This window comes from Quercus suber, unplaced genomic scaffold (assembly GCF_002906115.3).
Source record: "Quercus suber isolate HL8 unplaced genomic scaffold, Cork oak 2.0 scaffold_105, whole genome shotgun sequence".
Lineage (NCBI taxonomy): Eukaryota > Viridiplantae > Streptophyta > Magnoliopsida > Fagales > Fagaceae > Quercus > Quercus suber.
In genome coordinates this window covers 104,471-131,851 of record NW_027069570.1, presented here as the reverse complement: position 1 = coordinate 131,851, position 27,381 = coordinate 104,471, and the positions used below count along the sequence as shown (strand labels likewise).

The window sequence follows — 27,381 nt, the reverse complement described above, 5'->3', positions numbered from 1 at the left end:
TTTTTATCTTTCCAACTAAACAAAGCCTAAAAGGCCAAGAATTTAGAACAAAAATATTGGTATGGTAAGATTTCGCCCGTTTGAGAACAACTTATTTAGCTGAAAGCCTGAAATTGAAAACTTTTGCTGAAAATATTATAGATAAAAGTAAAAGTTAGCTGAAATAGTACAGTAAGACCTATGAATAGTAGCAAAATAAGCTAAATAGTAAAATAAACTGATTTTTTTCTATAAAAAAAAAATTGATTTTTTAAGTCAATGTCAAACGCAACCTTAATTTCACACTTAAATTAAAAATTAGCATGTTGTTAAGTCATGACAAAAGGAATATTATCCTCTTTGTAAAAAAAAATTTTGGTTTTAAAAAAAAAAAATAAAAGGAAAGAAAGAAAAAAAAAACCATAAAAAGATAAGATTGAGGATCCCATTATTTGTAAGGTTATAAAAATGAAAAGAAAAATCCAGATCTGACAATATTTTTAGAACAACAATATTGGTATGGTAAGATTTAATTTCGCACTTCAATTAAAAATTTGCATGCTGTAAGTCATGACCAGAGGAATATTATCCTCTTTGTAAATAATTTTTTTGGTTTTTGAAAAAAAAAAAAAAAAGAAAGGAAAAAAAAAAAAAAAAAACCAGAAAAAGATAAGATTGAGGATCCCATTATTTGTAAGATTATAAAAATGAAAAGAAAAATCCGTATCTGACAATATTTTCACGGGGTGACAGAACATTGCTTTCGATGAAAACTAATTTTTTATTTTATGAGTACTATTATATTGCTTTTATCTTTGTCTGTACATGCAAATTGTAGGGATCCTCGTCCATGCTTTAAAAAATGCATTACTCTTCCAATCTTGAGAGTTACAAAATGTCCTTCTTTGAAAAAAAAAATATATATATATATATATATATATACACTAAGTTGGGTTGCCCCTTGACTTGAGTAAGAAAATTGATATAGAGTTTTTATTTAAAAAAATATGACACTATGTAAGAAAAAAAATGTATGTCATATAATGCTAATCTCATTCATATAAAAATTTTAATTACACAAATTTAGATTAAATATTCAAATATGAATATCTATTATACTACGATAGTCTTTTAGACCATATTTGTTAAAACAATATTCATTCAATAAAAACTTCTAAGAATGCTTACAAGTTACAAATATCGTCCTTCAACAATAACCAATCGAGTTTTGCTAGGACATTGTAACAATATTTAATTTTTTGCAATTAATGTCGTCATATGCTATAACAGAAGCTCTTCATCAAATACCTACAACCATCCATAACAAATTTTTTGTTATTCATACTACCTTCTATATTACATTTTAGCTTACTTAGTTTTAGTGAATACCCTTTTAAGCAAGGAAAAAAAAAAAAAATCAATGTTAGGTAACAAATAAACCACCCTATATCACCATTCCAACTTTCCAAGCATGACTACCAAATAAAATTCTAAATAAAAACAAAAATTGAAACAAAAAGCAAACACCCAGTTTAGATATGTTGAAATAACACAATGAAGCTAAATTAACTTACATAATCACATAGTGAACCTCAAATAACACTTGCAAAAATATGATATACTTAAATTGAAAAAACATATAAAATTAAATCCAATCAAGCCAATGAAGTAGAATCCATAACTTGGAGTGCAGCCTACATTGAGATTTAGAGGAAAAAGTTTGAAGTTGAGCGTATTTGCATTTTTGAAAATCAAAACTGAGAGATTTTATATATACCATCATTGAAGCAACCAAAGTCCAAAATAGCTTCCATATATACAAAAGACCAAATTAGAATAATTTCTTTATATTTGAGAAAGATTAGATATCTAAGAACTTCAAAATTCATATCCCTAATCCTTTTTTCTTACATTTTTCTCAATTCCTTTGAGAAGAGAGGATAAGTAGTATGGACATTTTAATAAGCTAGCAAATACAAAGCATAAAATTTTGAAATCACTACGGTTGCTTTTATGATGTCTACCAATGGCTTAGAGTATCTATGGTACGCATTAGTCCATATTCTTAGAACTAATACTAGCTTTGAATTTCCTTAAAATTACATCAAAATATCAATAGGTGATAAAGAAAATATAAAAAGGGAACATTTTGTCATAGTAGTGACCATGAACACTGATTACATGAGATAGTGAGAAAACACTCACCTTTGTCATTTAACACTCCACCAAATGCCAATTCATATAACAAGTCTTTCTAGAAGATAAGCAAGAAAACAAACTAGAACCAATGATTCTTCATAATAGCTGGGAGGCATGACAACTCTACAAGCTGTATTATTATGTATTATATTATTTGCCGAAGTGTAAATTAGTTGAATCTTGTTCTAACCATTGTGCATGAGTAACTCTCAATTTCGCTCATGGATAACTCTAGATGTTTTGAACACGCGAAATCTTGCAAGCTTAAGGAAAATAAGGGTTTGTTGCTCTTTTCCACTACATTTCATTGCATTTCTTTTTTTGCTATTAATGTTTGGGCCCTTTTGTTCTGTCAGGTTTGGCATAGAAACTCTGAAAGTTTCTTTTGGTTGATACTTGATAAGCATTATGTTTTTGGTTTGGTAAAGCGGCATAGAGTTAGTTTGTCCTTTATTGTAAATGTAGTGTGTTCTAAAGTGTAATAATTCTTTTTTCAAATTGATAAAATTTACGTATCTATCATTTATGAAAAAAAAAAATTGATAAGACTCGGCCATTCAATATGTTTGATAGGCCACAAACTAAATGACCCGTTGTGATAAAACCAATTAATTAATTAGCCAAGTTTTTAATTAATCAATTTATCATGCAATTGCATGGAAGCACAAACAAATCACCAAAAACTAAATATGCAACGAAAATTAAATGACACGGTGATTTGTTTACGAATGGGGAAAAACCTCGCGGCAAAAACCCCACCGGGTGATTTTCAGGTCACCACTCCCGAAACTCCACTATTATCAAATCAAGAGGTTACAAGTAAAGGAATCCCAAGTACCTTACCAACCTACAGTTGAACCCTTACCCCAATACCCAATTGAACTTGATCTGTAGCGACAGTTCCCACCTTTGATGCACGGCTCCCAAGTACGTGACTAACCAATGCGCGGATCCCAGTACGCGACTTCAGAACACCAACTTAAGAAGAAAGATTGACTGCAAATTTCTTCAGTTCATCCTTTATGATGAATAGCAGGAAGATGCTTGGTTACAAAACCCTACGGTGCAAATACACGGCAACTTCTTGAAGGAAGATGAACTAGGTCAAGAACTTCGTCTTTTGATCACAATTTGCTTGAACAGGGATTGCTCAATGATTTTGCAACTTGTGTCACACTTGACGGCTCTTAAAATAATCCTTTTATATGTTTAGGGTTAGAACAAAAGAAGGCCCAAAAACATATTCACTGATCCCAAGAAAATTAGATTGGAAATCTGAGTTTTTAAATCTCGACAGATAGCAGGTGTCGAGGTAGCTGTTGAGCAGGTGTCGAGTTTTAATGAAATTGCACTTCAGCTTGCTTTTTCTTGGAAAGACTTGATAACTTCAACACTTGACCTTGAAACCTTGTTTCTTGAAGTATTAAAAACACCTAGAACTACCCAATTACAAGTAGAGTGCGTTTTGTCAAAGGATTAGCCAATTTACATGAATAAGTGACATATGTTCTTAACAAGTGAAAACATATATGTCCTAACAATGTTAAAAAATTTTATGACTTTTAGTGGCAAAGATGTTGTTCATCATGAATGAAGACATGATCTAACAAAGGGAGCTTAAGCAAGAAGGCTAAAGTACTTAAAGAATTGTTGGACAAACAACCCATCAACACATTGTGGACAAGCTGTCATGAACTCAATGACACAGCCTAAGCTTCACAAACATGACAAACATGCATATAGACCAATATCAACAATTTATCTTTTTTTTCTTTTCTTTTCTTTTCTTGGAGAATTAAGACATTATCCTCAAAATGCAAAGCTCAGCCAAGCATGGCAAAGCATAGCTATTGCCATGACAAGAAGCCTACCAAATCCAAACACATCAAAAACATTACCATGACCTATTACATAACTAAGGTAAGGAAAGGAAAAATTATGCACAAAGAACAAAAAATATAAATAGCCCTTTTTGGCATTTTCACAAACATGTATATGCATAAGCACTTTTATAAAAAAATTGAAACTTTGAATGCAAAAAAATTCGCCCATCCCAAATCCTATTTACTAACTCAATCACATGCAATTCAATATTATCTTCTCAAATCATAAAATCAAAAGAAGAAAGAGAGGAAAAGAACCTTGTGGACATTTGCTTTCATGTCCTCGAACCATGAAAATCTGACCTCACCAGGATGTTGTTCTATTAAGAAAAAAAAAAAACAAGAAATTGGAAAAGGTTTATCAAGGAAACACAATCAAATAGAAGGAATGAATGAATCAAAGTGGGGGGAAAAAAAGGCTACAAAGAGATTTACTTGCTGTATGTGTGATCGGTAGTCTTTGGAAAGAGAGAGCTTCATTTTCACAACTCAAAGAAGCTCAACAAATCATAGCCACAGTCCATAATTGCTAGTTGAATAGCAAAAGTTAAAAGGTAATAAATAACATGTACATGTCAAATATCAATTACATGGCATAATTTTTCTATTTCTAATTGAATTGAAAAAACCCAAGAATTTTTTTTTCCCCGAAACAGATACTTGACCTAGAAAGTAATATTTTGCCCCCCAAAAATCAGACCCATGGAAAGGAAAAGAGGTTTTAAGGAGAGGTGTGGATCTAAGAGTTAGAAATACCAACCTGAGCATTATTTTGCCATGAAAATCATAGCTTGGTCTCAAGTTGTGTAATTAGTTGAGAATGCCAAACCACTAAACAACAAAAAGTTTTACCTGATCCTTTACTTCTCTCTCTCAACTTCCAAGAAACCCATACCCACCCACAATCTTCACCAAAAATCTCAACTTCCAAGAAAAGCACATAACCCACGGCCATCCTTTAAACCACACAATCCTCTACTCCTACAAACCTACAACCCTTTGTCTTTGAGCCTTATCTCCTCAAATATGTACGGATTGCAATGGCACCACACACGTACTCAGTTAAGCTTATCTCTCTGTCAGAGTCTGCCAGAAGAAGAACATATTTCTTCCACTTTTGCCTGCCAAACTTGCTTTTTTTTCCAATTTAAAAACGTTTGGTGAACTATAAGAGATTTTCTTTAAAGCCCATATAAGCCCAAATAAAACAATGATAAGATAAAGATAAAACAAATGACGAGATGAGATGAAATTGTGAGTTTTGGGCAGTGATTGACTAAACTAAAAATTCACTGTAGAGGCATTCACTCTTTTTATATAGTTAGTAGATATATATATATATATATTACTCATATGGTGGGGAGATTCTTTATATATATATATATATATATGCGTTGTACAGACAAGACAAGTACATTTACAACTACATTTAAGACCCATGCCATAAAAGTGCAGTGCAGTAGTAGGAAAATTTTAAGGTAGTCTTAGACTATGGAAAAATTGTGCTCTTTTCTCTCACATTTAAGGTGGATTTTATCATAAATTTAATGAGTGAACCCTATAATGAACGTGAAAGAGAGAGCATCATTCTTCTGTTCTCCGAGAGTACTTAAGAATTACTCATAAGTAGTATGATAGCTTTTTATCATCAGACAAAAACAATTTTTTTTTTTTTTTTTTTGCATTTAGCATTATTTTTATAATATTTTAGTTAGTTGTCCAGCTTACAAAACCATTCAGTAAACTAGCATCTCGAGTGTATAAAACTTGAGTTTCCAAGTCTCGATTTGTAAGTGATGACATCTGATGTGGAAAAAAATCCACGTGGAACTTGAGTTTTTAAGACTTGAGTTCCACCATTTTATTTCCATTCTTCTTCCTCTTCTCCACCCAGTGTCTGTTCTTCTCCAACCAGATCGCCCACCAAACATCTGTTCGTTCTTTTTTGGCGTTACAGATCTGAAGACCAAATCGTCCACCTAGTGTTCGTTCTTCTCCAACCAGATCGTCTTCCTCTGTTCTTCGAAGCTCCAAATCATTTTCCTCTTCCTCTGTTCTTCTTCAGATCTACAAATCGTCTTCTTTCTTTGTTCTTCTTTGTATTTGGTTCTGGTTTTATGGAACTCGAGTCTAAGAAACTCGAGTTCCATGTGGATAAATTTTTCCACCTTAGCAGTCCAAACTCGAGTCTTTAGGGCTTGAGTTTGTCACCGAACTCGAGCTTCACGAACTTGAAATGCTAGTTTCCTAAATGGTTTCAAATTTGTGCTTACTAACAAAATAGTCTTTGAAAATTATGCTAGATGGCAAATATCCCGAGACAAAGACACTAATCGATAATATAGAATTGAAATTGTGTTTTTAGATGGAATGTGTATGCATAACTTATTAACATATGCAACTATAATAACTAGTTGGAAACCTGTGCAATGCATGGAAAAACTTTGCCTAAAAGTATGTTGGTCTTACGCTTTGCATAAAAAGTATAATTAAATTATATTGGTCTCAAACTGAAACCATAAATATTGCAGGAAGACTTAAAAAAAAAAAAATGGTGTGCATCTAGCTAAAAGTTTTTATAGTCCTCTGTTTCTAGAGTGGGATACCAAAATTATTTTTACATTGTAGATTTTATGTCAAATATTTGTGGCCAAAATCCTATAAATTATTTAGATTTTCAAAAATGACAAACATTATTAGAATCTACTAAAGGGACAAATGTTATTAGAATCTATTACCGCAGTATCTCCATTTTTTTGTCAATGTCTGAACTTATAATCATCTTTATGCTTATGATTGACATATTGCTTTCATGCATTTGTATAAAATAAATAAATAAAAAAACCTGCAATTCAAAGACACACAAACAATTTGATCCAACTTGTTGTGAATTTCTTAATTGATTGTAGGAGCAAATCAAAAGTCGTTAAGAAATTGGTTTTCATACCTAATACCATAGCATCATAGACAATTCAAAATTTAATATGAATATAGTTGAATGCAATATGATTATTGGTGACTATGCCAAACAATATAGCATTTGACTTTTTCTTTAATATTGAAAATTCTTAGGTACTCTTGGAGTATAGTAAAATCGTGCTCCCCCCTCTCACATTCATGATGGACTCCACCATAAATTTAATGAGTGGACTCTACCATAAATGTGAGAAAAGAGAGTACTATTCACCGTGCTCTGGGAGTACTTAAGAATTACTCCTGTAACACAGCAAGAGAAACACTCGTTATCTTAGTAGACAATCTTCCAATGTGTAGCCCATTGGTAAGATTGAATATTATCTTCAATTTGGAGAATCATAATATAGCTCTCAAAATATGAGAGAGAGACAAAGACAGAGGCAGAGACAGAGACAAAGACACAGAGAGAGAGAGAGAGAGAGAGAGAGAGAGAAGTTTTGGAAGAGAAAGAGAAAATAGAGTGGTGAGACTATTTAGGTTAGATTGCACATTTCCCTTTTATTTTTATTTTTTAGAGTGATTTTATATCTTCCTTAACCGTACATCTCCATTTGTTTACATAGAAGGGCCTATAAACCGTTGTTTGTAAAGAAATTGAAGAGTGTGTGTATTTTGAAGGGAAGCTTGTACAGAGGAAGAGAGCATCTAAGTGAGTCAGGGTCTTAGCTTTCAAGTTTTATCTACGCATGGGGGAGGAGAAAGGGAGTTTGTAAGTGGGTTAGGGTATGTGCATTCATCTACACATGGGAAACGATCATGCTCAGGTCATAATATGTAATGTAATAAGTGGGCTTGGACTTTTCATAAGATTTGGTTTAATTTTCAACAACAACCCATCTTTTAGATAGTAATAAAAAGAAGTTACTGTGATATTTTGGGTAACAGTAAAAACAACTTAATGAGAAGAGATTAAAAAGGCTAAATGCAATATTAAAGTGCCACATGGTAGGAGCTCATATATTCCCATATGAGGTCTTTGCTTTTATATATATATATATATTGATAGGGTACATAAAATCTTTCACAAAGATGATTGATCCATTGACCCTTGTTTGTCATGGATGGGGGACAGTCTCTTATTATTCCTCCTTTATTTTGATGGCACTAATTAGTCTTGCTGGAAAGTACACATGAGAGCTTTCTTGCAGTCTTTAGATGAGAAAGTGTGGCAAGCTGAGATAGGCTGGACCAAGCCAAAGGAAGTATCGGTCGATTGGGATGATGCTAAGATCAAGATGACAAATTTCAACAGCAGGGTATTGAATGCGTTATTCAGTGTGGTCACGAATGAGGAGTTCAAAAAGATATCCTCTACTGAAACTTCTAAGGAAGCATGGATCATCCTCTAGATAACCTATGAAGGAGCTAAGGCTGTCAAGGATTTGAAACTTCAGAGGCTTACTACAAGCTTCGAAGAGATTAAGATGAAGGAGGATGAGTCATTCGATGAGTTCTATGCCAAGCTCAAGGACATAGTGAACTCTGCCTTTAATTTTGGGGAAATCATTCCCAAACCAAAGACTGTTAGAAAGGTGCTTAAATCTCTACCCATGAGATTTTATGCCAAGATCATCGCGATTAAGGAATCAAAGGACATTGATAAAATTCCTTTAACAGAGTTGGTTGGCAATCTGCAGACCTATAAGTTGGGTTTGACAAGGATTGGGAAATCTAGTAAGGGTAAGAGCATGGCACTAATGGCTAAAAGCAGTGACACTGATGAGTCTTCAGACGATGAAGAGTCTAAGATGAAATCCTGTATCACTAGACAATTCAAAAAGTTTATGAAGAATGCCAATGCCAAAGGATTTGACAAAGACAACAAGTAGTCTAGTTCGTCTCAGTTTAAGAACCAAGACAAAGGAAAGAAGGATGCTAGGGATGGTGGTCAGTACACTGTTCCCTTAGGACTAAAGTGCTTTGGGTGTCAAGGCTTTAGTCACATGAAACAAGAGTTCCCTATGTATCTCAAGACCATTGGGAAAAGTAAGGCACTTGCTGCTACTTTGAGCAACATCGAGCCTGAGGATGATTCAGACAATGAGGATGATGGAATCCTAAATGCCTTCACTGCCACTGTAAATTCTACTGAGAGGATTGTTGAAGATGTGGATGATGAAGAGGACTTGGTGGACTCTAAGTTCGAGAAAATGGACAATCAAGATGATATCCATACAGCCTATGTTGTATAAGGTTTTTGAGAAGCATGAGAAACTATATAGGCTGGCCACCAAAAAGCTGAGTGATGTGGAACTTGATCGATAAGAGCTTTCCACAAGGTTTGATGAAGCCAATTAGACCATTGGAGCACTATGATTTGAGAACAACTTCTTGGTTAAGAAGACCAATAAACTTGAGGCAGAGTTGTTCCAAGTCAGAGCTCAGATGGAAAGGACCTCAAGTGCAAAGCTTGATGAGATGCTTAGTCTTCAAAAATCTACTTCTGATCAAACCGGTTTATGGTATGATTTCTCTTCTCCTAGTATTGCTTCTACTAGTACTACTGTTTTTTTTTTCTCCAACTAATAATGTTGAATCTGAGAACAATAATGTGAAAACTGTTGTAGCTAGTGAAAACATAGACAAAGGTAAATCTATCTTAGGAGCACCCCCTAAGCTCGATAATAAAGAGTCTTAAAACCTTAGGGCTAAGAAGGGAAACACTTAAAAGCCTAAACAAAAGAAGCAGCATCTCTATCATAACTGTGGAACAGCTAGACATATTTGACCTTATTGCTATAAGTGGTTAGCCACTCAACAGAGTAACAGTATGATCTTATCGAGAACTAGAATTGGTTTCCATCCTTTTTTGCTCCTCTAGGAGATCTACTTAAAGCCCTCATGTTCTTTTCGAACTTGAACGGTTTCAATTCTTCTCCCTCACCGTCGGATTAAGGGTTTGCAAAATGGAAAGGTTCTTCCAAGTGTGGAAGGAAAAAGCTTCAAAGTGATTTTGTCACTTTTTCTCTCTCTCCCCTTCTTGTTTTTGATTTTGCATTACTTGTGTGTTTTGCTTTTTTATTTTGAGTCAGTTTCTACTTTGCTTTGTTTAACATGTTTTTGTTTGTTTATTTTTAGTTTAGTTTTATTTTGTCTTTCATAAAAAAGAAAAAGAAAAAATTGAAATATCTGAAAAATACAAAAACAACGTGTATATGTGTACATTGGTACTTGTGTACCTTGGATGGCCATTAAAACAAAGTTTTCTAAACTTTGTATCTTTTGTAGTTTAGATGAGCATCTCTATGCAGAACTAAGTAAGTGAGTTTTGTGGCTTGTGTTTGTGATAAGTAAGATTAAGTAATCTCTTGTACTTAACACTCGCATCACTCTTTTTGATGGGAAGGACTAGAAAATTCTAAGAGAAATGCATAAATAACCATCTCACCACTGTTACCTGTCAATCATGAAATGATAATTGTATGCTTCGGCATAGCAAAAGTGCAATGTCAAAAGCTTAATACTCGCATCACTCTTTTTGACGGGAAGGACTAGAAAATTCTAAGAGAAAGACATAAATAATCATCTCACCACTGTTACCTGTCAATCATGAAATGACAATTGTATGCTTCGACATAGAAAAAGTTCAATGTTAAAAGCTTAATGTTAAAAGCTTAACATAATTGGGTATTTCTTTTCTCTCTCTTATATGCCCATGCATGGTTTGCTTAAAAAAAAATGCAAAGAAAAATAAAAGCAAAAAGAATCAAAATGCTTTATATATGATTGCAAGCGTGTCTTCTAGGAGATGTGAGAGTTATAGGATGTATCTCGAAGGTGATAGTCCCCATCAAGCAGTTATGATTGTGTGTGAGTTAAAGTGCTTTTCTCATATCTTAAATTGTCATAACATATAGATACTTTTTCACACACAACATGCAATATTCTTTGCTACTCTTGATACATGTGTAAGTATAATGTGATTTAGCCATCACAAGGAATACATGTGTTAATGTATACTCACTAGACTGTTTAGACTTGTTTTTGAAGTATAAAATTGGTTAGACTAGTTTAGTGTGTGTGTGTGTGTGTGTGTGTGTGTGTGTGTGTGTGTTTTAGATCTAAATGCTTGACATTTTTCTTGATGAGAGATGTTTTTAAGAGCTTAAAATGTTGTTTGGATATTTGGTTGTGTAGCATGCTTGATTGCATTCATTTTTGTGTTATTCTCTTCTTTGAAAAATTTGTTTTAAGTAATCTCGATAGCTGTTGAACACCTCTCGACAGTTGCTGGACACCTCTCGATAGCTAGGTTATCTATCGAGCTCTGCAACTTCTTTTCTCGTCAACTGCTATTGAATTTTCAATCCATCGAGCTTTTTGAGAATTTGTCTCGATAGCTTTTCGATCCATGAAGGAAGTTTCTATATGCTCTATAGATGCTCGATAGCTTCTCGATCCATCGAGCCCCTTTTGTTGTGGACACCTCTGGATAGCTTCTCGATAAATGTATCTGTTGAACTTTAAATCTCGACATGTCTCAATTTGTCAAGAATTATGGATTTCTATATATAGGGTCAACGCAATTTCTCCTTCATTTTTCTCGATCTCTCTCAATCCTTTCTATCCTTTCACCTTCCCAAACTCTTCTCTCTCACTCCAAACCTCTTCCCTAAGTGTTCTTTGGTCTCAAGAGCATTTTCTTCCTCTGGTATGTCTCTTATTCATTCATTTATCATGCATTCATCTTTTGTGACCTAACTTTTAGGGTTTGTTAAAAAATTTGGGGTTCTTCAAAATTAAAGAGGTTTTTGCAAAATTTTTGGAATGAGTTTTGTTCAAATGATCCTAAATGTTCATGCATTGCATTACATTTGCATTTTAACTATATTTTCATGTATTATAGATGTGTGCTATATATGTTGAATTCATGTGTGCTGATAGGATTGGATTAGGTTGAGCTCATGATGTTTTTACTATTGCATATCACATGCTCATGCATTTTTCACGCATACGTACCTTCATTTCTTTTATATTCTTATATTGATCTGTGTTGGTGCTATTATGTTTCTCTCTCTCTCTCTCTACGTGTTAGCTTGCTCTATGGCACCTAAGCGTAAATTTGCTTCGTCCTGGAACCCTCTTCTTTTGATTCTACCCTCTCTCATGTCAGGTTCCATGATGAGAAAGCTTTTATGGACTTCTAGGAGAACTTTTCACGACGTGACATTCATTCAGAACGCCAAGTCTTTCTATTGGATTTTTTTGATATTGACCTTCTCACTGTCATCTACAGTCGGGGTTGGGAGTCATTGTGTGGCATCTCGGTCACTTGTCCTTCCATTATCATACAGGAGTTTTACTCCAATATTCATGGATTTGACTATTCTGTACCTCATTTTATCACTTGCATTTGAGGTACGCACATCATAGTCACTTTAATTATTGTATCTGAGATGCTACATGTTCCTAGGGTAGCGCATCCTGACTATCCTGGCTACAATCGGCTGAGGACTGTGTCCAAAGAAGAACTCTCTTCTCTTTTCTGTGAGACACCTTCTTCTTGGGGTGACCGTCAAAACACCCCTTGCTTGGGCTTTGCAAAAGGTTCAAGGTTCCTTAACATGGTGATGACATTCATTCTTCATCTTTTGTCTCACTATAACTCTATCACAGAGTCTCGTGCTCGATTTTTGTTGTCCCTCCTTGAGAGGCTTACCATTTATAGATTTTTCCTCTTACTTCATAATAAGGATAAGATGACTCATGATAAGCTCATTTTTCCTTCAGCTATCACGAGGCTTCTTTGCCATTTTTCTATCTCCTATCCTGAGTCTCCTCATTTTACGGTTATGTGTGCCATAGACGCTGCTATCGTTAGATGAAGCAAGGCCTAGCCTTGACTAAGGCAGCCACGAACCGAGACAGCAACTCCTTTAGCTTCTTCCGCTCCATCCACCTCCGCTCCTTCTTCTTCTGCAGGTGGAGTGACTCTCGAGGCCATTATGGCGCAGCTTGTGTGCATGGATGCTTGCCTTGACACTTTCAGTGATGAGTTGTGTCAGGTGAACACCCATGTTGGTCGTATCGCACGATGACAGGCTGTCATGGGTGGTTTCATTGCTTCTTCTTATTCATCTCCACTGGCTTCAGAGGATAAGAGTGATGATGGCTCTGGTAGTGATGATGCTAATGAGGATGATGGTGCTAGCTCTTCTAGCAACGATGAGATGACTGCTTGAGTTACTTTCCCTTTGTCATTCGTGACAAAAAGGAGAAGTAGTTTTGGGTATGAGACTAGTCATGTACATAAGGGGAGAGTTAGCATAGGAGATTTTTGTTAGGGGGAATTTTTTTTTTTCTTTTTGAGGGATGTATCGAGGACTTATGTATTTTTTTTCTTTTTCTTACTTTATAGATATATTGTTCTTACTTTGTGATAGCAAACCTTGTACTTATGATGTTATATTTATGATGAGGTTGTTATTACAGTTTTTTCACCTATCTTTACATGTGTTGTTTATTTTCTCTCTTTATGCATATGCTTCTTATTTATTGTATGCAATATTTTATTTTTGTTTCACACTAAGATGTCTTGATGAGTTTTGTTTAAAGTGTTTCAGAAATACAAGTTGTCAAAGTCTTCTTGCCTTAAACTCTCTTCTTACAAAGTTTTTCAAAAGTTTGTGTTAGGATAGATTTTATTGTATTTAACAGTGAATATGAGTTGAGTGATTTCTGACTTCTCTCATATGTTCATTTGTTTGTTGTGGTTTTGTCACGGATTGCCAAATGGGGAGATTGTTACGACATATGTGAATCATGTTAGGAACATATGTCAATATAGAATTGGCTAATCCTTTGACAAAACGCATTTTACTTGTATTTCGGTAGATCTAGGATGTGTTTAATATTTCAAGGAACAAGGTTTCAATTTCAAGTATTAAAACTATGCAAGTCTGTCCAAGAATCAAGTAAAGAAGTGCTGGATTTTAAAACTCGACATCTAGTATCTATCGAGGTTTAAAAGGCTGTTTAAGCCTGATGGTCGACAGCTGCTCGATAGATAGGGTATCTATCGATATTTAAAAAAATCAGATTTTCAGTTCTGATTTTCATCCAATCCGTGTATAGATGTTTGAGTTTTCTTTTCTCACAACACTAAGCATATATAAGGATTGTTTCGAGGGTTATCACAACGAATGCAAGCAAGTGCAACTTGATGCAAAGGTTTTTCACAAGCATATTGTGAACCAGAGACATATGCCCTAGTTCATCTTTCTCTTCAAGAGGCTGCTGTGTTTGTACACCATAGGGTTTTGTAACCAAAGAGTTTCATGATCTTCATCATGTGAATGAACTGAAGAACTTTGTAGCCAACATCTTTCTCAAGTTAGTGTGTAAGTCGCGTACTAAGATCCGTGCATCGATTGGTTTGTCACGTACTGGGAGTCGTGCATTGAAAGGAGAGATTGTTACTACAGAACAAGTCCAATTAGGTATTGGGGTAAGGATTCAACTGTAGGTTGGTATAAGGTATTAAGATTCTTTTACTTATAACCACTTGTTATGATGATAGTGGCTTCTCGGGAGTGATGACCTTAAAATCACCCGGTGAGATTTTTGCCGTGTAGGTTTTCTCCATTCGAAAACAAATCACCATGTCAAATTTATTTTCCGTTGCATATTAACTTAGTTGGTGATTTATTTGTGCTATCATGCGTATTGCATGTTAATTAACTTAATTAATTCACTTGGCTAATTAATTGGTTATATCACAAGGGGTTAATACATTCTTGGCCTATCAGAAACATTGTAGAAATTAGAAATTATTAGACATTTCTTATTGATTAGGTGTGTCTAGAATGTTTGTTATATATATAGACACACACATGCACATGTGGCCGACCTTAACTAATCTGTTCAGGATTTATATGACCCTTAAATTTGGGATTAAATTTTTGATGTTATTGTAGTATATATGTGTTAGGTTCAGCATTAGATGATGTGACCTCCACGACCATCGAGCTTGCTAAATATCAAAATTAAGAACTATCTCATCTAAAAAATGGACAAAATTATGGCAAAAAATGTTTGATAAGCATATGGAGGACATGTAATCCAATGTTAGACTTGAGAAAACAATAATTAACCTAATTGAAAGTTTTAAAGTGATGTAATATCGCAAAAAGAGACACCATTTGTAACTCGAACCACAACAATACCGCACACATCCCAAAACAGAGGGCTATATATATATATATACATATATGAATTTTATTGAAATTGTTTTAAGATTATGCTTCCAATCTCAAAATTACAGCATAAAGTGCCACTGCTAGATGATCAAGCTTCGAGATAGAGCTTTTCAAGGCATATTTGTATAAAGATAAAAGGTGCTGTGATGAAGGTTGTCACCTCATGGAACGTAGTGGAGTAATGTGAATAATAATAGATGGTGAGCTGATACATAAAATAAATGGTTTGGTTACCTGTTTGAAGTCCTTGAAGTTCAATTTGCTTTTGTATCCACTAAAATTATAGTTTTGTTTACCTGTGTGTTTTCTTGGTGAGAATGGCCAAATACCACCATTTTCAAAAATTTGTAGCAAAAAAGCATTGTTTTGGAACTTATTAGGGAAATACCACTTTTATGGTACTCGAGTTTGGCAAAATTGAGTACCATTTGGAACTTGAGTTTGGAAAACTTGAGTACCATTTGGAACTCGAGTTTAAGACACTTGAGTTCCTAGAAGTTTTGCCACCTTGGCATTGCTGAAGTGGAAATTGGGCGATTAAAAAAAATAATGTGGTACTCGAGCATGGTATACTCGAGTACCATGCAACACAATACTCGAGTATACTCGAGTATACCATGCTCGAGTACCTTTTATAAATAAAATGCTATTTATTTCTACGGTACTCGAGCTCACCAAGCTCGAGTACCTTGGTAACTTTTTTTTTTTTTTTTTTTTGGGATTATTGACAAATAAACATAGACATAAAATGCTGTATTTCTATAGTACTCAAGCTCTCCAAGCTTGAGTACCTTGTAATTTTTTTTTTTTGGATTATTGACAAATAAACATAAACATAAAAATAAGTAGTTTTTTTTTATGTTTTTATTTATTTAAATAGAAGCATTGTAAAATATAGAGATTTTAATTTCAAAATATGAATTTAATTTCTACATTAAGTAAAACTATTCATTGTTTTCTCATAAAACTAGTTCACTGTTTTTTGCATAAACTATTTCTAGCATTTTGCATTAAATTATTTTCTGTTTAGCATTATTTAAAAAAAATTTCACTCTCTTTTTTGTGTAAATGATTTTCTGTTCACTATTTAAAAAATTGTTGACTGTTTTCTCATAAAACACCTAATGAAATCGTGTTTTCTAAATTTAAATGCCAAATCTGAATGCTTTTTCATGTTTGAACTTCACAATAATCGAATCTATTTTCTACATTGATAAAGTCTGTTTCTACATTAATAAAATTTTCTCTCTGCACATCATGTTTACTGTATATTCGAATATGCTTACTGCATTCATAAAATATGTTTTTTGTATTAATTAAAACTGTTTACTGTTTTCTCATAAAAATTGTTCACTGTTTTTTGCATAAACTATTTCTAGCATTTTGCATAAAATTATTTCCTGTTCAGCATTATTTAAAAAATTGTTCACTCTCTTTTTTGCGTAAATTTTTTCTCTGTTCACTATTTAAAAAATTGTTCACTGTTTTCTCATAAAACACCAAGTGAAATCGTGTTTTCTAAATTTAAACGCCAAATCTAAATGCTTTTTCATGTTTGAACTTCACAATAATTGAATCTATTTTTCTGCATTGATAAAATCTGTTTCTACATTAATAAAATTTTCTCTCTGCACATCATGTTTACAGTATATTCGAATATGCTTACTGCATTCATAAATCTATTTTTTGTATTAATTAAAACTATTCAATGTTTTCTCATAAAAATTGTTCACTATTTTCTACATAAACTATTTCTAGCATTTTGCATAAATTTATTTTCTGTTTAGCACTATTTAAAAAATTGTGCACTCTCTTTTCTGCGTAAATTATTTTCTGCTCACTATTTAAAAAATTGTTCACTATTTTCTCATAAAACACCTAGTGAAATCGTGTTTTCTAAATTTAAACGCCAAATTTGAATGGTTTTCATGTTTGAATTTCACAATAATCGAATCTATTTTTCTGCATTGATAAAATCTACTTTTAGCCATACAATCTACCTTTCTAGAGCATCAAGTAGCTGAATGATTGTGTCAGTCTATTTGTGTACCTCAGCAGTGCCATGGTGGCAAAACTTCTAGGAACTCGAGTGTCTTAAACTCGAGTTCCAAATGGTACTTGAGTTTGCCAAACTCGAGTACCATAAAAGTGGTATTTTCCTAATAAGTTCTGAAACAGTGTTTTTTTGCTACAAAGTTCTGAAAATGGTGATATTTGGCCATTTTGACCATATATATACACAGCAGCATGCCAAGAACTAAAATGGCGCATACTTCCCATATACACATTCAATATCTCTTTGTACCATTTGAATTGTGGAATTTCAGGCATGGACCTGCATCAAGAAAACGTCAATCATATTCATATGTTTAGTTTTTCAATGCTAGGGGTGGAATTTCTCCATGCATTAAGAAAACGTCAATCATATTCATATGTTTAGTTTTTCAATGGTAGTGGTGGAATTTCTCGCATGGACCTGCATTAATAAAATGTCAATCATATTCATATGTTTTGTTTTTCAACGGTAGTAATGACAAAAGCGAGGAAGAACCAAAAGGGTTCCTTTCTTAGATGCCGAATAGTTTCAGAATCTGCTGGAATGACATGGTAATATCCCATGCACATAAGCACATTGGCATATGTAAAAGTACCAAATCCATCAATTTCTTTCAACTGTTTAGCCAACTTATCGTAGTTGCTGGATTTGGAAAAGCTTGCTCCTTTACTGGCCTCTTCAAGTTGTGTTAGTTGAATCCTGCCTTCAACAATCTCCCGGGCAAGTTTCAAAATGCGACTTGCTCTATACCTAAGATTGCATCTTGAAGCCAGAAAGCCTTCATCAAGGTTTGCTAATTCTGTTGGGCTAGGAAAATTTCCAATGGTATCATAGTCAGAAGCAATGTTGTGTGGTTCATCCGCAGCCTGACAAGTTTTGTAGTTTAGACATGAATAATCATCATCATCATCATCATCGCGTACAATATCAGCTGGAACACAGTTTGTTTTGATAGACCCAGAATTTGTAAAATTTGTTGAAACCTTGGACTCTTGTGGTATGGGAGTGTTGGGAATGAAATGGTCCTTATCGGGTTTTGGGGTATTAAAGTTGGTACTTGCAGCAGCAGCTGCAAAATTAGCTACAAATAACAGATTGGATGATTGAGGCTGCAGTTCCAACTGAAGCTCACAAAGTGCTCTAGCCATGCTTAAAGTCCTGGACCACCTATTGAAGTCTTATTAGTGTTAGCTTAGCGAATCTAGTGGTCTAGTTACTAAAAAGAAAAAGACTAGTGATTTTGAAGTTTTTACTCTCTTTGTCAGGGGGATTCTAGAATTTTGCCCTTATTTTTTTTTTTTAAATCTAGCAATATGTCCCTGTTTTGATACTATTTAGGTCCGTGTCCCTATTTTGAAACTCGATTTTCTCAAAATCGAGTTTCAATGTAAAACTTGATTGGTTTAAAATTGAGTTATGCCAAATTAAACTTTAAAAAAAAAAAAATTGTGGAACTCGAGTTCCATTCAAGGAACTCGAGTTCCTTTAATGGAACTTGAGTTCCATAAAAAAAAAATATATATATATATATATTTATTTTTTTAAGTTTGATCGCCTATACTTGATTTTGAAAAAATCAAGTTTCAAACAATAAGGACATAAAAAATAAGGGCAAAAGCCTAGAATTCCCCTCTTTGTCAAAAGTCATATTTATGGTCCAAGTTATATCAGAGGAGTGTATAGTTTGGTTTCTAAAATGGGGAATAGTTGTAAGTATGTAGTAGTAGTAGTAGATTAGAAGAGGGGGGGGGGGGGGTGTGAATGTGAATCCATACGTACTATGATATCCATTTTTGGTAAAGTGTGAGATATGAGTTTGTACTACTACTTATTAGTACTTACATAGTAGAGGTCATTAATAAACACGAATGGGAAGGCATAATGTCAAACAGTTAGCAGGTATGGGAAATGAAAGCATATGTGTAATTGCAATCCTCTTCTCATTGGGTCAGGAAAAAATTAAAAAATTGACCCATTTGCCAGTTGAGCATAAGAGATTGCATTTCCACCAACAAATTAACAATCTTCAATTATTAAGAGAGAGAGAGCCACATTATTGTCTTGTTGTGTGTGTTAAGATTACTTTTTTTTACCAAGAAATATGCTAATTCATTGCATATTTTGGTTCAGAATGTTGAAAAAAAAGAAAAAAAGCCCAAAAAATCACTATTCTTTGAATTGTAGCTCATTTTAAGTTAACTCTTCCTATGGCCCATGTATTGGACACTAGTTCAATTCAGAACAGCCCCCTGACAATTTTCCATTGATCATTTTAAGATAGAGAGAAATTACTTTTTTTTTTTTTTTTTTGGTTTTTAGTTACTGGTATTAATATTTGATTTCGATTTTCAGTGGTGGGGTTCAGTATATTATTCTTCAGAATTTATTGAATGCAATTCAGAATTTAGTTAATTTGTACTGTTATAATTATCAAAAAAGAAAAATTGAATTAAGTTGTAACTTGTAAGGATGATGTATTTAATATTTGTAGTTTTTTTTTTAATCCCTCAACGGTTCTTTTATTTACACAAAGAAAAAGATTACAATTCAACTAAGCCAATTTCAAACACATTTTAATAACAAAATGTAACAACTAAAAAAAGGCTAACAACATTTGCGCTAGATCTAAAAAAAGATTAGTTAATAAATAGCAATTAAGCTTCTCATAATCATTTATATAGCTTAGATCAATTTAGTATATATTCTGTAGGGTTAGGATTTGTGGTCCAAGCCCAAAACAATGAATTTGTAGAGTATGGGTGAAAGAGCTAGGTTAAGTATGAGATCAACAACAACTAATCGCAACCTTTAAGCACAAGCCAACATGAATTTACACGTAAAGAATGGATATCCGAAGAGCTATATTATTGATTATCTGGTGAATACAAATCTTAGGGTTACAACGAAGTTCCTTCCTCCTCCCCCCTCTGTTAGGAGTTTCTTTCCTTTATATAACCTCCCTTCTCTTCATCTCCATCGTCCACTTGTACCCCATCCGTGAGTCTACTTGAGTATATGTCATGTCAAGCATCTTCTTTAGCTCTGTGTGAGTGGCGGTAGATAAGGATACACTGTTCAGGGGTCTTCTCCACATAAATGCAGCCAGAAAAGTTGCTTCAGAGCATTAAATACGGTGGTAGCAGATTTTCCTTTAGATATTTCTTCATCCTTATCGTCTTCCAGTGTACTTAGAGCTTATCTTGATCAGAAGGAGTCCTCGGAAGATTATCTTGACCTTTTACACGTTCAATTGATCCCTACTATTCGCGTTAGAGGAATATAACCTCTTCGGACAAAAGGCGACCTCTTTGAATTGTAATCACTCTCCCCTCTGTGGGTCCCTCTTCCAGATGGGCCTTGCCCTTACCATCTCATTCTCCTCGGTTGCACAGTAGTCCTCATATGGGCTCTCGGCCCACTATGTTGGATTGGGTCCTTTTCCCCCCACATATTCAATGGAGGATTTAACACGGTGTCTACCACATTCTAAACAAGTATACAATCCACAATCATAAGTCATACCCCATTAAAAATGAATGTTAAAATGGATTGGTCATATGTAACACAAGTTTAACATCAAATGAGACGACAAAAGGGCTGTTTGGGATCCGCTTATTTTGCTGAAACTGAAAACTTTTTGCTGAAAGTATTGTAAATAAAGGTAAAAATTAATTGAAATTGTATAAAAGGACTCATGAATAGTATCAAAAAGTGCAGTGGGGCCATAAGTAGTAGTAAAAATAAGTTGAATAGTAAAATAAGTTGGCTTTTTAAGCTAAAGCCAAACGCACACAAAGTCATATGTAAATTTTTGATATTTTATTTTGATAACACAGGAGATGTAGGTGATGAATCTTCTCTAAGAAGGTATGCACCTATTTGGTTAAGAGAAAAAAGTGGTATTTTCAGTATTCATTTTCATTTTTTTGTGGAACCCACCACCAAAAAATTGGCTTGGTTGTGCTTTTGTGCTCAATATTCATATTCACTTGAAAAAAAAAAAAGTGGATTTGAATACAGAAAATGAATACAACTTTTCAGTGTTTTCGTTTTCTATGAATATGAATACAGTAGCATATTCGTAAATACTATGAAAACAAAAATGTTACTTTTTTTTTTGAGTGATGTGATGTGTGTGAGTGAGAAAAGTCAATTTAAAAAAAAAAAAAAAAACGATGACCAAACCCGGGTATAATGTATTTTATACCCAAATTATGTATTCAAAATAACTTACCAAACACTACCAATTGTGGAATAAGTGTTTTTTTCTATATTCAAATTCAGGATTTGAATATATAATAAAATAAATGAAAAGTGGATACACCACTTTTTGAAACCAAACAGGCCCTATACCTCTTGCATGCAGTATATACCGATGAAAAGTATATTTTTCCCCAATAAAGGGCTTGAGTATGATATTTTCACACTTAAATCAATATTTTTTTTTTCTTATGGTCCAATTCTTTCATGAGTAAGTTTGACTTTTGCATATTTATGGTAACTTATTTACACTGTGTTTTTTTTTTTTTTTTTAAAAGTGTAATTTCCAGTAACTTTTATATTAAATGTGTTACAAAAGAATAAAACTAATTTATTTACAAAACCTTGTTGAGGTCCAAAATTTCACAACAAAGTCCATTCCATAAAAAATAAAGAAGGCCCAATTTGTGCAGCAATAAGAATCGACATCAAGGCCCTATGTATGTTTAGATTTCCAACAAAAAAGGCCATTAAAAAGTCCAACAAGATCCAGTGAAAGAATTGGGCTGAGATCCCCAGAGGCTGCCAGAGGCTTGGGATCCTTGGGACGTGCCGTATAGTTAAAGTGGGATTAAGACAGCTCAAAAGGAGTACCACGAGAAACAAGAAATGAAGAACATATATGTCCCTCTCAAGCACCTAGTGGTGCAGCAAAGAATTAGAAAGCTTGGAGAGTGACAATTCATGAATAAAAGGCTGGTACCTTGGGGAACCCAGAATGAAGGCTGGGAAAACCTTCAACCCAGCAGGAATGAATTCTACTCACTTGGGAAAAATGACAACAAGGAGGACAGCCAAAAAGCTAAGTCTAAGAAGTAAAAGGCCTTGAAAGAAAAGAGGGTAAATGTCAGCTATCCAAAATGGAAAGTCAGTAAGTGGCTTTTAGGAAAACAGGACTAAAAGATGAAAATTATGAGAAACAGAGAAAGAATTAATGATCAGAATGGTTGGCATAACAGGGGCTCTAGTACCTAGGGAGCCAAGGGGGGAGAATCATGGTGTCCAAACCCTAAAATGACACTGTAAAAAGGGGGAAGCAGCCAACATTAAAAGATTATTATGCAGAATAGAAAATCACAACAGAATTATGCAGAAAACTCTGTCAATATTCAAAGAAAGTAGGGAAAACAGCTCCCGGTATCCCAGAATAGCCAATATAGAAGGTACTTGGATTCAAAGGGATTCAAACTTTGCAAGTCTTAGAGGCTTAGATAGCCATCTAAGTCTGTAATTTTTGAACTTATTTGGACCTTGTATCACATCTTAGTGAGCATATTGTAATCCACAATTTAAGAAAAATAATGAAATACCTCATATTGATTTGAAGATCTCTAACAATTATTTGGTGTATTTCTTTATTACATTGTCTTCCTTTACTGTTTCTTGCTAAAATCCTTCTCACCTAACTATCTTGGAAGGCAACGCCCAAGCAAAGCCACTCGGACTTGAATTCCAAATCCCACAAGTCTTGTGCAAAAGCACTAAGTCTGTGAGAATTGGGGCCAGGATCCTCCTGGCTAAATCATTCTCATGAAATTCATTTACATATATGTCTATGTATTAAAATGTATATCCTAATCTAAGAAACTAACAATTATTTGAAGATATGTGTATTGTATAGTGTGTTTTATGTAGCACCTATAGAGGTAAAAGGAAAGGACAAAAATCTATTGCATAATAAACATGGAGAAAGATCATATAGTTCAGAGAACCAGCATTCTGGGTTCTTACAAGCCTAGTACGCCCCGGGGTACCAAGTGAAGGAACTGTTTTAAATGTTTATACAATAAAAGATAAGCCTTAAATATTCTATTTCAATCTCTTTCTCATTGAGAATATTATGAATACTTATTTTACTTATTTCGTAAGCGTAAATGGTCATTTTATGACACTAAAACACTTATAATAGTATTTTATTGCTTAGGAGGAATCACATTTTTGCCTTGAGGAGATTTATGTGACTTGCACACAACTTGGTTTGTAATCAGCCCTCATTTAACTACGATGAACCAAGCCAAACAACAAATATTTGGCTCGGGATCCTTGTTTTCTACTTGGGCCTGTGTGCTAGAAAAAAAGCACTCTCACAAACCTTTTTTTTTTTTTTTTTTTTTTTTATAGAAGATTTATTTAAACAACCTAAAAGTAAAAAGAAACTGAGACACACACACACACACACACATATATTGGACTTTTATATGGTTCAGAAATACCCCTAAACCTTAGGTTTAATAGGGGAAAAACTTGAGGACAAGCCGGTAAAAATATATCCCCAACTCCACTCAAAATGCCTACAAAATAGGATATTTTTCTAGTAATCCATATCTTCAAAACAAACTTATCATATTTTTAAAAAACAAAAAGAAAAATCATGACACTAAACAAAAAAAAAAGTCTCATCGCAGGCACAAAGTGCATGTGATGAGGCTAGTGTATATACACACACGCACACAGACATTTTTAAAAAAACATTTATTATTTTTTTTATGGGACCAAATATGAACATTGCTTTTACATTAATAGTAACTTCTATCCTTATTAACCGTCGATCCTAAAAAAAAAAAAAAAAAAATCCTTATCTATACTATTAATAACAGGATTCCTGATTTGGTTTTCAACTTTTTACGTACTAAAATACCCCCATCCAATTTCTTAAACTCTCTAAAATATCTCTATCATTTAGTTAAATAATTTTAAATTAAAAAACACAAACTGGTTAAAAGAGTAATTTACTTTTCTTAAGTTTTAGGTTTTTTCCTTTATATTCTCCATTCATCCTAAAACTTAGGATACTATCTCTATCTCATTTTTAAACATTATTCCACGTTACCTTATCTCTTTCTTAAAATATATATATATATATGGGTTATTTATATATCACTTTTAAACATTATAACATTAACCCAAAAAACAAATAAATAAAAAAGAAAATTATTGCACGCGCAAAACGCATGTATTATGGAGTATCATGTACATGAAAAAGTCTAGAGACAATTTTTGCACTAGAACTCTCGCCGCAACTCTTAAGTGGTCAATTGTGAGGGCTAGGATGGGAAAAAAAAAACTGATGGGATCCATGTGAACGTGATAATCTTTTTTATTTTTATTTTTTTGGGGGGAGAAATTGCGAACGTGATAGTCTACCATTCATAATCAACTAAAAATTGTGGTCATAGAAGAACTACGCATATATTATCAACTGTATTTAATTTGCAACTTGACCATAATTACAATGCAAGAAAAAATAAAAAAGAGGATGGTGACATACACCAACTAATACTCACGCATAATAAAAGGCCTTAACTTTTTGTTCGATGTAAATAGAAATAATAAAGCTAGTTAACTATAAGCTTTTGGTAAGACTTTTTATAGCTCAAGTGCTCAACTGTTAAGGATAAGATAAGCTCCGACTCTAAAATGCAAATTCAAACTGACATTTCTAACTTCACTTTAACTGATACTTTTTAAGATTCAAATCCCGTGCTCCCAATTATCAAAATAAAGTAAGCTTTCTGTTTATAGCGGCTTTCATCCACACACCTGTTAACAAATGCCGTATCAGGTAATGACCTCTCTGTGTCAGTTTACCTTTTGGTTATGTGGTAAGACTATCATCTTAAGCCACGTCCCAACATGCCAACTTATTTCTAAGTACTTTTTGGACTACTCTTTGCACATACATAGTAATATAAATTACAAGAACACAGATATATTGAAACCAAAGTAGATCCCAAAAGAAAATGGATAAAAATATGGGGGATAAAGAGAACAGTTTGGGCACCACTAACACCATGAATGCTGGAATGGAAGAGGAGACACAATGCGAGGGGAATTGGAGAGAGTCTGCTTTCATTGGTTTTCTTTTCATAATCATTTTTCTCATAAGTTTGCCATCAATTTTGAGAGTGTCTAAAAAAGCAGAGAATAGGGGAGTGAAGGATCAACCAAGAGACTTTCACTTTGAGGAGCGTTTCCCATTGGGTTTTCATCTATTTCAAGGAAAATTTGACACCCAGAGTTTTGCGGTGTCCATCATTCTCATTGTCCTCCTTCGTTTGGTAATTTGCTTGATTTTCTCTAGGCAAAGAAAGAAGCAAATGAAGGCTGCCCTTCTCGAAAAGGGTGTTGTACATGGAAAGCTCGAAAATGTGTTAAAAATACAAGAGTTGTTTAGACCCCCAAATTAAAACTTACGGCTAGATTGCTTTTACTTTAACTTATCTAAGTGTGGAAACAAGAGTAAATGAAGCACAATCAACCGATACTACTCTAGTGCATAAACATGAACAATAAACAATAAAAGTAAAGCACAAGAGTAAGGGAAGAGAGATACAAACACAAGATAACACGGCGATGTGTTATCGAAGAGGAAATCAAAGAACTCGGCGAAAAACATCTCCGCCGCCTTCCAAGCGGTAAATCATTCCACTAGAAAATAAGTTGGGATACACGAATAGCAAGAGACCCTCCAATCCTAATCTACCCAATGTACCTAAGCTCTCCAAGCTCTTACTCCAACAAGACTTCTCAGAACCATGTCTTGTCTCACTTTCTGAATCTCGCAATATGCCCGATTGCATCTGCCAAGCCTCACCGGCTTCTTTTGGAAAATCCCTAAAGCTTCCCAAGCTCCAAAATGCTTTCTACACTCTGAATAGGTGTGTGTTGTGTTTGGGTACAAATCTCCTCTCAAGATATGATAATGGGAGACGAAAGGAGAAGAGGTTAGAATAATTTCTCATTAAGGATGTGTAGCTCTCTCTCAAAAAGATGGGTGTGTTTGTTATAGAAAACCTATCTAAGGTTTTTCTCTCTAAATGATCTCCTTTACATTTGTGGGTAATGAGGGTATACATAGTATGGGTGAAAGGTAAGAAAGTCACACTTAAAAATCTTACAGGCAAAATGTTTCACGACTACCTCACGGAAAGGCCTTACCCGCGAGACACTCGCGAAATTGACAGCTTGGCACGACTCTTCAGCTTCCAGTCATGTGGTTCTCACGTGGCTACTTTGCGGGTTAGCTTCTCGTGAGCTTCTCATGAAATCCACTTGATCTATAATTAAGCTTGAGTCTTCTCCAACTTAATACTAAACCCAATACAATAAAATCCCACAAAATACAAGGAATAAAATTAAAGCAAATACAACACTTTTTGTCATGGAATAAGGCCAATATAAAACATAATTGTAAATCACAACTTTACATACATGAATCCAGTCATCTTCCTTCTACACCGTATAGGTTTAATATGCTGTAAGAATGATGGTACCCGTAAATATCATTTGTGGTTTCATATAAAAAAAACCTACCATTACGTGAGAGGGTGATGTGTTTGGGATAAACTTTGAATTAATAATAAGAGTATGACATTTCTTTTATTTAAGCATATGTACAACCTCTCATAAAGTTCTTTTTTTTTTTCTTTTTCTTTTTTTTTCCAAAGAGGATGGTTTGCATTTAGAATTTACAGTTCTTATACGATTTTATATTATGGTTTAGCTCTGAACAGTGTTTAGCGTACTGAACCTAGTAGGATACTGTCATGTGTCCAAATATTGCCACGTGGTAACATCCCATCGGGTTTAGTGCACAGAAAGCACTAGACCTAAGCCTCTTCCTTTATATTATGAGTTACGAAAATTTGTATGATTCTTTTGTAAAAAAGTTTTCTTTTATTATTAGTAAGCTCTAAGCGTCTTAATCGAGGATTTAATATACTCAGCAACGCTTGTAAACAAATCTCCACATATGTTTTTTGCCATATTTCTGTTTTGATTTTGGTAATTATATATAAGTCAAAGTGCCTAACCAACTTATTTTTTAGAC

At 33.9% G+C, this 27,381-nt stretch overlaps 1 long non-coding RNA gene across 1 annotated transcript; it reads right to left on the bottom strand.

Annotated features, from left to right (window-relative positions):
* Nucleotides 1–1,155: 1,155 nt before the first annotated feature.
* LOC112022771 (uncharacterized) lies at nucleotides 1,156–5,180 on the bottom strand. Its single transcript, XR_002883969.2, has 4 exons — nucleotides 4,822–5,180; nucleotides 4,497–4,590; nucleotides 4,320–4,381; nucleotides 1,156–1,287 (listed from the first exon to the last, which is right to left on the bottom strand). It is a non-coding gene; the product is annotated as an uncharacterized LOC112022771 (long non-coding RNA).
* Between the last annotated feature and the right edge of the window lie 22,201 nt (nucleotides 5,181–27,381).